Source organism: Phoca vitulina, unplaced genomic scaffold (genome assembly GCF_004348235.1).
Source record: "Phoca vitulina isolate PV1807 unplaced genomic scaffold, GSC_HSeal_1.0 scaffold2, whole genome shotgun sequence".
In the NCBI taxonomy this organism is placed as follows: Eukaryota; Metazoa; Chordata; class Mammalia; order Carnivora; family Phocidae; genus Phoca; species Phoca vitulina.
The window spans coordinates 45063489-45075345 of NW_022589705.1; the positions used below are offsets into that span (position 1 = coordinate 45063489).

At 34.2% G+C, this 11857-nt stretch overlaps 1 pseudogene; it reads right to left on the reverse strand.

Moving 5' to 3' along the window:
• Positions 1-666: 666 nt before the first annotated feature.
• LOC116627344 lies at positions 667-797 on the reverse strand (annotated as a pseudogene).
• Positions 798-11857: the final 11060 nt, after the last annotated feature.

The following is an 11857-nucleotide window of genomic DNA, read 5'->3' on the forward strand; positions in this document are numbered from 1 at the left end:
TTGTAAAGTCAGCCAATTTAACTTACAAATTAAGCTTAGTTTAAAAAAAAAATTGCAACCTTGTTTTCCTCTTGGCACTGTGGTAGGTATTAGGGCAAAAAAGATGTATAGCATAATGTTCCTGCTCTCAAGGAGTAGGAACATTCAAGAATAATCATTCTAGGCCCGGGAATTGAATTGTGAGCAGATAACCACCTCAGTGTTTTAAGTATTCTGATCTTTCTCACTCATCTTCACTCTTCTGAGTAGTCAGGGGGTTGCTTTTTATTAAAAACAAAACAACAAAAACAAAAGAAAAACCTACTTTAGATTTTCAAAGATTACCTAGTTGTAACAGTTTTCAGTTTAAGTTAGTCCCTTACTCCTTGATGCTGTTTTCCATAGTTTTGCATCCTTCTGCTCTTTCCCAAAATGGCATTTGGAATTCTAGGGGAGATTAATGTGTCCTTGTGGTGCCAACAGTGGTAGAAAAGGCACTTTGTATTCATAGGTCAATGGGGTGTCCTTTTGGACTCTGTGCTGATTATTTCCTTGCCCATTTGGTCATTGCTTTTGTAGCTGACATTCAGTGACCAAGTTGGAATCATGTTTTTCCTGAGCCTGGTTAAGGGCCTCTAGTCCTCCCAGATAACTTGGCCCCAACTTAGTCCTCAATGGCACTTGAACTTTGGATACAACCTAATTAAACCCTAATCTATAGCTTTGGAGTTACTTTCTTCTATCGCAGGAGTTTATATTAGCAATCATCACGCCTCAGATAAACCTCATTGGCTATGATACTGCCACTGTGCAAAGCTTTGTGGGAGTTTCTCTAGTAAGCTCACTAGCAAGCTACTTTCTGTGCCCCTGCAGGGCACTTGGGAATGTCTAGATGCCTGTGAAACTACAAGGCATTCTGGACATTGACACTCTGGGCAAGTAACTAGTTAGCATCTGTCCAAACACACCTAACATTGCCTTTATTTTGTTTAATAGTATTGCCTCTGGTTGTGCAGAATCATTCTGCAAAAAGTTCACCTCACCAATACTAGTGAAAGAATAGCCTTTCAGCCCCAGAACTGACCCTCATCTATATAGCAAACAGCCCTTCTTTAGGCTGGAGATGAAAGGTCAGGACACACAGGTCCTATTGCCTAATTCTTTTACTTCAGGATTTCTCCACTTTCCCAACATTCACCTGAGGTCAGAAGAGGCAAAATTTCCACTTAACCCAGATTTCACCAGGATTTCCTCTAAGTCATCGTATACTCCTTCTAGAAAAGCCATTCACCCTCTACTCCCTTCCCAAGGCTAGTGGAAAGACTGCAATGGGCACAATTTATATGACAGAAAAGTAAAAATATATCTTCTTACATTTTAATATGATAATGTATGAGAAATCTCAAGAAAGATCAGTCATGTGGAGTTTTTTTTTCTTTCTTTCTTAAACTTGGTCACAAACCTTTAATGAAAAGAGTATTTCAAGAGATAAATTTTCTTGAAATTTTGGGAAACATTGGAGACTTTCAAAAAGGAATAAATGAACCACAAAGTCAGATCCAGGAGAAAAGTTCAGAAAGATGAAGACTTGGAATGCATCACTAACTGGTCAATGGGGAGTTTCCTGGAGATGTTAAGAAGTTTTTGTCTACTTTTTAAATGATATTGTAGAGAGCTGAGGAATATGCAGGAGATAAGAAAATGGCAGTGAGTGACACTATATTTTCCAAGGAGGTGGGTTGAGAAGTGAGTGAATTAGGGCATTGGCTAGGGGAAAGACCCTTCATAGAACTTATTTTTGGTGACTGAAGCATGAGCGTGTCCACACTAAGGTCAATGAACTACTCAGAAGAAGTTATTGAAGATTTAGGAGAAAGGAGAATGGAGCCATTCTGCTATGCATTGACCACTTGACCTTTACCCTACTGATTTCCAATAGTTGTGATAAACCAAGTTCCCCTGCACATGTGAGTCCATTTCTGTCCTACTCTCATGAGTGACTCTATGTCAAATGAGTCTATAATAAAACAAATACAAATATAATGGGTTTAAATATCTGATAGGATAAATTCCCTTCCAATATACTTCAAAATATTCTTGGCTCTTCTGGTCTAATCACAATATAAATATAATTTTTTAGTTAAGCTTTTCAAAATCAGTGAAAAACCCTGGTGAAATTTTGATTGGAATATCATTGAATGTACAGATTAAATTGGGAGAATTTATCTTTTAGCAAAAGTGAATCTATCCATTCATGAATAGTTTGCTAGTTTTATATTCTTTCATGTTCTTCATGACCTTGCTCATCACTAGGATTTATTCTTGTTTTTTTACAGATCATTTTCATATTGTGAATACAACTATTTCTTTAAAACTTATTCTCCAACTGATGCTGATATTGAATGAGAATTATTATTGATTTTTAGATATTGATCTTATATTTAGAAGCTTATTGATTAATAATTAGAAGCTGTTAGACTTTGGTTATTAACCTCAGAGTTTATAGAATCAACTAGTTTTATATTCAGTCATACCAAAGAGGAATAATATGATATTAATTTTTTCCACCCAAATACCTACATCAGATCAGTTGGGAGGAACATTTGAGTAGAGAATAAATATAGTCAGGAAGCAAGTGGTGTAGATATTTGGGGGAGGAACATTCTAGAAAAGTGGGCTTTGTTTGTTTTACAGTATTATTATTTTTATAGTCCATTTTCTTTCCAAATATTAATATTCTCTCTCTTCTTTCTCTCTTCCTAACCCTAGATTTTTGTCAACTTTCTAATTTTCTTGTTGTTTAAAAGATCTAGTTTTTGCTTTCATTAATTTTTTGTTCCCTATTCAATAATTTCAATATATTTTCATTATCACCTTTCTCTTATTTCCATTTGCTTTGTTCTTTTTATAATTTCTTGAGTTAACCTCTGACCTCATTAATTTTCAATCTTTTCACTTTTTTAATGCCATTGATTTCTCAAGATATCTCATAAGTTTTGAATTTTAGTGTCTTTATTGTCAAATTCTTAACGTTATGCCACTTACATTGTGATATCTTCTTTGAGATATTTTCATAAGATATTTGAAAGTACGTTTTTTTATTTAAATCATGTGAATGTTAGGGTGTGTTTTCTTATTGACTGTAAGAATGTTTTATGATCAGAAATCATTGAATTTATCATTTTTATTTGATTTTTTGGAGATTTTCTTTCTAGTAGGTGACCACATTTTGAGGAAGTTTTATATGTGTTTGAGAATAGAAATTCTCTAATTGATGAATTCTATGTTCAATTTAATAATTATATAACTTAAGTCATCTATTTTTCGCTGATTTTTTCCTGTGTTCAATGCATCAGTTACTAAATAAGTCTATTAAAATTTATTATGATTATAGAGCAATCATTATCTTTTTTGCAATTTTGTAATATTGCTTTACATATTTTGAGCTATGTTATTCCATGTGTTTACATTTAGAGTTATAGTATCTTCATGGTGAATGTTATCATTTTTTAAAGGCTTATTTTTCCCAAATAATATTTTTGCCATTATTTCAGTTTGGTCTGATATTAACGGAACCATACCATCTTTCTATCAGTGTTTGCCAGCATACTATTTTTCCATCTCTTTATTTCCAATTTCTGTCAACCTTTAGGTGTTCAGTGTATGTCTGAAACAGCAGATGTCCTACTAAGAAGCATATATGAGAAACAAACTGAGGGTTCTGGAGGGGAGGAGGTGGGGGGATGGGTTAGCCTAGTATTAAGGAGCGGAGGGCACATTCTGCATGGAGCACCGGGTGTTATATGCAAACAATAGATCATGGAACACTACATCAAAAACTAATGATGTAATGTATGGTGATTAACATAACATAATAAAAAAAAGAAGCATATATTGGATTTTAATATTTTCAATACAGCCTGAGACTGTTTTTTAATAAGTTTATTACACATACACTTATTGTCATTACTGATAAACTTTGACTGACATTTAACATCTTACTTGTGTTTTCTTTTTATCATACCTTTAGCTTTTTTACTCCTTTCCTGCTTTGTATTAGATTGTTCCAGTTGTGTTCATAACCATTTTTATTTTATTTTCCTATCCTCTATTGATTTGAAGTTTACACATTGCACATTTATTCTTTAGGTGAATCTTTGACTTAATTAAGAGTATTCTTAATCCATATTTCTGGCTTACTCCAGAAGACTACGGAGACCTTACAGCATTTAAACTCTCCTCCTCATATTCCATGCTGATATCTAGCATTCTAGTTCTAATTGCTCTTATACCTTCAAATTAATCATCATTATTGTTTTATATAATTGATGCTTATTTAGATTTGTCAATACCAATTACTATGCTTATCATATTCTTATATCACATTCTTTCTTTCTGAATTTGAATTTCTCCATAGTAAAGGGTAGACTTTGGTGGCTATTTCAAACAGGGTCTATAAGTGGCAAAGTCTTTAGGCTTTGTCTGACACGTACTTGTTTTCATTCTTGATTAACAATTTATATGGGAAGAGAATTTTCAATTAAGTTATTTTTCAGCAGCATTTTGAAGAAGATATTCCAGTATTTTTCTGTCTCTATGACTATTGCTATTATTGCTTTCTGCCTAAATATCATTCTTTAAAGGTAATCTGCCTTTTGTTTTAAGTTGTTTTTAAGTTGTACATGCAATTGTAAAAATTAAATAACTTAATGCATATAAAACAAGTAGAATGGAGTATGACACATAGTAAGTTCAAAATAAACCTTAATCACTGTTGTTATTACTTTAAACATACATATTTTTTCGCTTGAAGTTTTCTTTATCTCAAGTTCTTGAGTTGCTGATTCTTTTGTTTATATTTTCTGCTAACTCTCCCTTATGATGAATTGTTTCCTTACCTGGTAGTGGTTTATCACTTTTGTTTTGTTTCTTTTGCCGGGGGTGGGGGGGTGGGGCGGTGTGTGTGTGCAGAAAATGACTGTAGCCATTTCCCAGTAGGGGCTTCCAGAACTAGTTAGTTTTTGTTTTGTTTTGTTTTGTTTTCTATTGAGTTATATTTGACATACAATATTTTGTAAGTTTAAGATGTACAACATGTTGACTTGATACATTTATACTGCAATATGATTGGCATGATAGCCTTGGCTAACACCTTCATTGTGCCACATACTTATCATTCTTTTAGTGTTGGGAACAATTAAAATCTAGTCTCTTAACAAGTTCAACATTTATAATACAGTTTCGTTGTCTATAGTAACTATACTGTGTATTAGGTCTCCAGGATTTATTTATCTAGTAGTTGCAAGTATGTACCCTTAAGCAACATTTCTCCTGTCCCCCGTGCTCCAGCCCCGGTAACCACCATTTACTCTCTGCCTTTATGGTTTTGCTTTTTTTAGATTCCACATATAAAAGGGATCATACAGTATTTGCCTTTCCACTATAGGAAGTATCATACAATATTTGCCTTTCTCTGTCTAACTTATCTCACTCAGCATAATGTCCTCAAGGTCCACCCATGTTGTTGCAAAGGAGTTTCATGCTTGAATAATATTCCAGTGTGTATGTGTGTGTGTGTGTGTGTGTGTTTATCTTTTCATTCATTGGTAGACCCTTAGGCTGTTTCCATATTTTGGCTATTGTGAATAATGCTGCAATAAACATGGGAGTGCATAAGTCTCTTTGGTAATCTGTTTTCATTTCCTTTGAGCATACATACAGAAGTAGGATTGCTGAATCTTATGGTAGTTTTATTTTTAAGTTTCTAAGGAACCTCCATACTGTTCTCCACAGTAGCTGAACCAGTTTACAATCCAACCAACAGTGCATAAGCGTTCCTTTTTCTCCACATCCTCACCAACACTTATCGCTTGTTTTCTTAATGATTGCATTCTTACAAATGTGAGGTAACATCTCATCTTGGTTTTGATTTACATTTCCCTGGTTATTAGTGATGTTGAGCACCTTTTCAGGTACCTGTTGACCATTTGGATGTCTCCTTTGGAAAAATGTTTAGTTCCTCTGTCTATTTTTTTCCTTTGTCTATTTTTAAATCAGTTTGTGTTGTTGTTATTGAGTTGTAATGAGTTCTTTATAAATTATGGATATTAACCCCTTTCAGATATATGTTTTGCAAAACTTTTCTCCCATTCTGTACGTTGCCCTTTCCATTTTGTTGGTTGCCTTCCTTTGCTGTGCAGAAGCTTTTAAGTTTGATGTAGTCCCATTTGTCGATTTTTTATTTTCTTTTTTTGTGTGTGCTTTTAATGTTATATTAAAAAAAATTCATTGCCAAGACTATGTCTTCCCTATTTTTTTTTCCTAAGAGTTTTATGATTTCAACTCTTATGTCTAAGTCTTTGATCCATTTAGAGTTCATTTTTGTGAGTGGTGTAAGATAGGGATTTAATTTCATGGTTTATCAGTTTTTTTCTGTACTCACCTCCTGTGGAGGTTTTATTTGCTGTTTTGTTATGTTGTTTGTTTTTTTCTTTCCTGTGGGCATCCCGTGAGTACTGAGTTTTCAAACTTTCCATAATGCAAAGCTTTGCTTTTTGTTGGACTCCCTAGAGTTTTCCTAGTATCGGGCCAACTTTTATACTTAAAATCTTACAATTCCTATTCCATATAAGTAATGTCAATATGAACCCCATACCATGTAAGACTCAGTGTAAGATGGGAGTCTTTCTTTTTCTTACTTTAGAGCAAAGATGAACTCTTACAGGCTATCACCTTAGTATAAGTATCTAGGTTTCAGATCCTCACCTTACTCTGGTCCAAGTCTCATCTGCTTCCTGTTGTTAAAATCACACACCCTAACCCCTAGGGATTATATCTGGTTAATACCTGTCTGAATTCCCACAGCATCAACTAATGTCCATGTTGAAATGGCATTTGGTTACTTCTTTTCTGTCAAGTGGGATTTTTCATCTCTTCCATGAGAGGTTGATTATATATTTAAAAATTGCTATATGTCATCAAATATTTCTATATAGTTGAGTGCGAGTCTTTTCCATGCCAACTCAGTCTGCCAGAATGTTGGAAATCTATTTGTTTTTTATCTGATACATAATATATGTGATTTAAAAAACACCAGATTAACAGAAAACAGTTTTTTTTGTTTTACTATTGAGAAGCTGGGTGGATGTAGAGATCTAGTGCTTAAGAGAGAGATCTGTATTCATTTACTAAGATCACACATTTTTAGCTAATCAGGGACTTCATAACAACAACCATGTTTGACAAGTATCATCTTTATATTCTTCTTATAGATAAGGAAACCAAAGAGGAGATTAAATGAATTAGCCAGAGGAAAGAGATAGAACCAGCATGATTATTCAAGATACTAACTCAAATACAGGGTTCTTTTCTTCATAAGGCCACTTATAAGTTCAGTTGAAACTTTTCAGACAACATGACTATTATTCTGTGTAGGGAAAGTTTGAGTCATCACCTCAGTGAGTATTATAAAATATCAAAGCCATATCAGAAAGAAACCAGAATTTCTCTCGGTATTTTGTGTGGTATCTATTTTACCTATTCTGAGATCTAAAATGTGGTCAAAGCCTTTGGGTCAAGGTGAGTTCATGATAAGCAACTACTTGCTTAAGAACTATATAGGAGAAAATACAAACTTAATGTGTGATGGTTTTGTCCTCCAAGTCAGAAAGTTAAACTTACTTTTTCTTTTAAATTGACTTGAATAAGAAAAGGGAACCATAATTGAGATTAAAAATCATATAGCTGTCTTATATTATTTTTTTGGAATATTAGTAAAACTCTTTGTTTATAAGACATTTACTCCAACTTTGCCTATGATATAGAGAAAGTTATTTGTTGAATTAATATAGCAATACATTATCAGAAACAGTATGTGTGTGTGCATACACACAGACAGGCATATATATACATTATATATATAAACATATATAAATGGATGTTTTAGATGTCTTCAGACTTTATAACATAGTCATGTTTTAATTTTATACAAAACTAAACTGTAGGAACTAAACTGTACATTTTTAAGATATTGTATCAGTTTTCTATTTATGAATGTAAGAGCTAGAAGCAAAATTAGAGATAATTTAATTCTCCCTTCTTATTTCAAAGATTAAATAATATCAAAACAGAACCAAGGCCGAAATGCTAGTTTTAGCACCTTTCAAGTATATTATGATTCTTTTCGATATATATTGAAATATAAAGGGTAAAGTAATTTAACAAAATAAAATGTTTATTTTATTCATTCTAAACCTGGGTGTTTAAAATAACCATTACCACTGAGTTCATTTATTCTGTATTTTATTAGATCAAGTTGTATCTATTTAGACAACAGAATTGATTGTTTGAAAATTCCTTATTTTTAATGTGGCTGCTTGACACGGTGAAATCAATAGAGTCAATGATACAAAGCTCACATTAAAATATTAAAAGATGTTAGATCTAGCATTTTTTGCTTCACTGTCACTAGATTTGAAATTAAAAACAATACAAATATTGACTTATTCTCATAATAATTCTTTTGAGGTAAAAAAATAATGAAATGGGTAACAGTTCCCCACTGCCATAGCAGTAAGAGTTATGGACTCTGGAGTGAGACTGTCTGGCTTCAGTTCTGGGTCAGTTATTTAGCCTTTTTGTGCCTCAGTTCCAGCTGTAGAATGGAGATCCTAACACCATTGTGAGAATGACATGTGTTGAATATGTATGGTGCTTAGAAGAAGAGAACCTAGTGCAGAGTTAACAGTGAATAAGTCAGCTATTATTGTTATTGTTGGTGATGGTGTTATTTTTAATTAATTAATTTTATTTTGGTAAGAACACTTAACATGAGATCTACCCCCAAAACAAATTTGTTAAGTGTACAATACATTATTTTTGACTGTAGTTACAATGTTGTACAACAGATCTCTAGAGCTTATTCATCTTGTTTAAGCGAAACTTTAAGCCCATTGATAAATAATTCTCTTATGTCCTCCTCCATTTCCTCCTCTACTCAGCCCCCAGGAGCCACCATTCCATGCTTGGAACCTATGATTTTGACTATTATTTTTTACTACCACTATAATAACTCTGACAGTAGAGAGTCTTCAAGATAGCTTAGACCATCTGATAAATTGGAGAAGAAAATGTATATTGAATTGTTTAGACCACTAAGGTTTATAGGGATTTATAGGAATTTAAACTAATGTAGAATTTAGTTACCCAAATCAAATAGGCTGTTTGCAAATGGAAATTTAGTTCCTGGTCAAGAATAGAATTGAAAAATTGTGATTCCAGATGATCTCAGGCTCTTTTCATTTTCTGGATCTGTATTAACCATGTTCTCTATATTTTAAAGGAGGCTAACCTAATCAAAGATAATATCAATACTACAGATCACTCTTAAACCCGAGTATTTGGTAAGGCCCAAAGTGAAATTAATCAAAAATTACTAATTCAAAGATAGTATAACCGTGATGGACTGAGACTTCCAGCCTTCTCTGAAGTATTGCCTAATTGACCTGTAAAGTACAAATAATAAACTCTTTATTTAAATTATTATATACGATTAGACCCTTCTTATTTTCTTTTCTCATTCTATATGTGACTCTGTGTGCTGACCGAAGAAAGGCATTCATAATTGGTAATTGGAGGATTAGCAATTTTCATGGACTCTATTGTGACAATTTGGCTTATATCTGATTATATTTATTAAGGAAGTCATAGGTCTGTGGGTTGAAAATAATTTTTAGACCACAGAATTGTATTTGTAATAGACATTGTGTTTACTTTGCTAGTATCTATTTTACCTCTTTCCCATTTTGTGGCCACCATGCTAGTTTAGTGATTTTGACCACCCCATGAGCAACAGTTGGGTTGAAGCAATCAAGGAAATTATGTTTCCTGCCACAGTTAATGGTTTAGGAATGGGCACATAACTCAGGCCTAAGCCATCTGGTATAAGATATCCTCCTGATCACAGTAAATGTGACCAAAGTTATTTCATTCAGAAGGGAGCTTAGCACATATTAGCAATGAGTAAATGAAAGAAGCCCTCTTTTTCTCCTGGGTGTTATCAAGGAAGCATTAGTCTGCTGTTTTTCTACCATGAGAAAAGCAATCCAAAGATGCAGCTAGTCCATGATCATGGCTAAGTTGAGAGAATTAAAGAGAAATGTAGCTGCAAAGAAATGTAGATGCATTTTAAAGATGTTTGCTCTTTAAAAAGAAAAAATCCCAGCAAATCCTTTGACTCTATCTTTAAAATATATTCGGGATCTGACCAACTTACACATTTATTGCTATGGCCTAGTCCAAGCCACCCCCATCTCTTCTTGCTTGGCTTATTGCAATAACCTTCTAACTTGTCTCCCTGCTTCTACCCTTGTCCCCATTCAGTCTACTCTCAGCACAGGATCCAAGTGACTTGTTAAAGTGTATGATCTGGCCAGTTTTCTACTGAGTGTCTGCTAATAGCTTCCCATCTCATTCAGAGTGAAATCCAAGCTTCTTACAATAGCTTATAATGTTCTATGTGCTCCAAACACTCTTTTTGTGACCTATTGCTCTCCACCTTAACTCTCCCTCATTCTGCTCAGACCAAAATGGCCTTCTTTCTGCTTCTTAGCATCCCAGGCAAACTCCTACCTTTCACTACTTATTCCCTATGCCTGGAATGCCTTCCTCCCAGATATTCTCCTAGATAGTCTCATGGGTCCCTTCATCATTTTGTTCAGGTCTTTATTCAGATGTTACTTTTGAAGTGAGAACTTTCAAGACCAAACTATTATTACAAGCACCACCGTCCACCTCATACACACACTTACCACTACTCTACTTGATTCCTCCTCAGCATTATTTGTTTCTCCATTATCTTCATTATCATGTAATTGCTATACATTTACTTACTAATTTTGACTTTTTTTGTCTTCTCTTAATTGAATATAAGTTCTAGGAATGTTTCTGTTTGGTTTGCTGTTACATCACCAAAACAGAACACATTTCCTGACACAGAGTTGGCACTTAATAAAACCTTTGTTGTTGAGTGACTCATGGATCTCTGAATGAAATTTTGCCTAAAGTCTGATCTCTCCTTGAATTTTTTATTTACATAAAGCAATGCATTCCTTTCACTATGCAAGTAAATTTAAGTTGAACTATCTTTTCTTTGCAACTGACAGCATTGTAACTGAGACAGTAATTAAATATTTGATGGACAGAATGAGCCTGCCAGAAGCAAACCTTGAGGTAGATAAGAATTCATGTGAAAGTGATTTATTAGGAAAAACTTTGTTATGGTTTGAGTTGTGCTCCCTCCCCCCAAGATGTTGAAGTCCTAACCCCTGGTACCTGTGATGTGAATGTGACCTTTTTGGAAATAAGTCATTACTCATGTAATTAGGTAAGGTGCAGTCATACTGGAATAAGGTGGGCTTTTAATCCAATATGACTAGAGTCCTTATAAGAAGGGAGAAATTTGGACATAGCCATGAATGCAGGGAGAATGCCAAGGCCGAGATCAGGTGATGCTTATGCAAGTCAAGGAACAACAAAGATTGTCAATAAACCACCAGAAGCTAGGCCAGAGGCATAAAACAGATTCTCTCACAGCCCTCAAAAGGAAGTAACCTTACCAACACCTTGATCTTGAACTTCTAGCTTCCAAAACCGTGAGATAATAAATTTCTACCCAGTTTGTGGTAGTTTGTTAGAGCAGCCCCAGGAAACAAATACAAGCTGCTGGGGGATTTAGGAAGTGGAACTGAGATGGGAAGAAAGGCAGGCAAGGAGACAAAGGTCCACAGAGGGTGACTTTGGTTCAATCTCACAAAACTGTGAACACTGCGAGCACCACTTCTGAGTTATCTTGGCCAGAGGCAGGAGAGCAGGAGCTTGT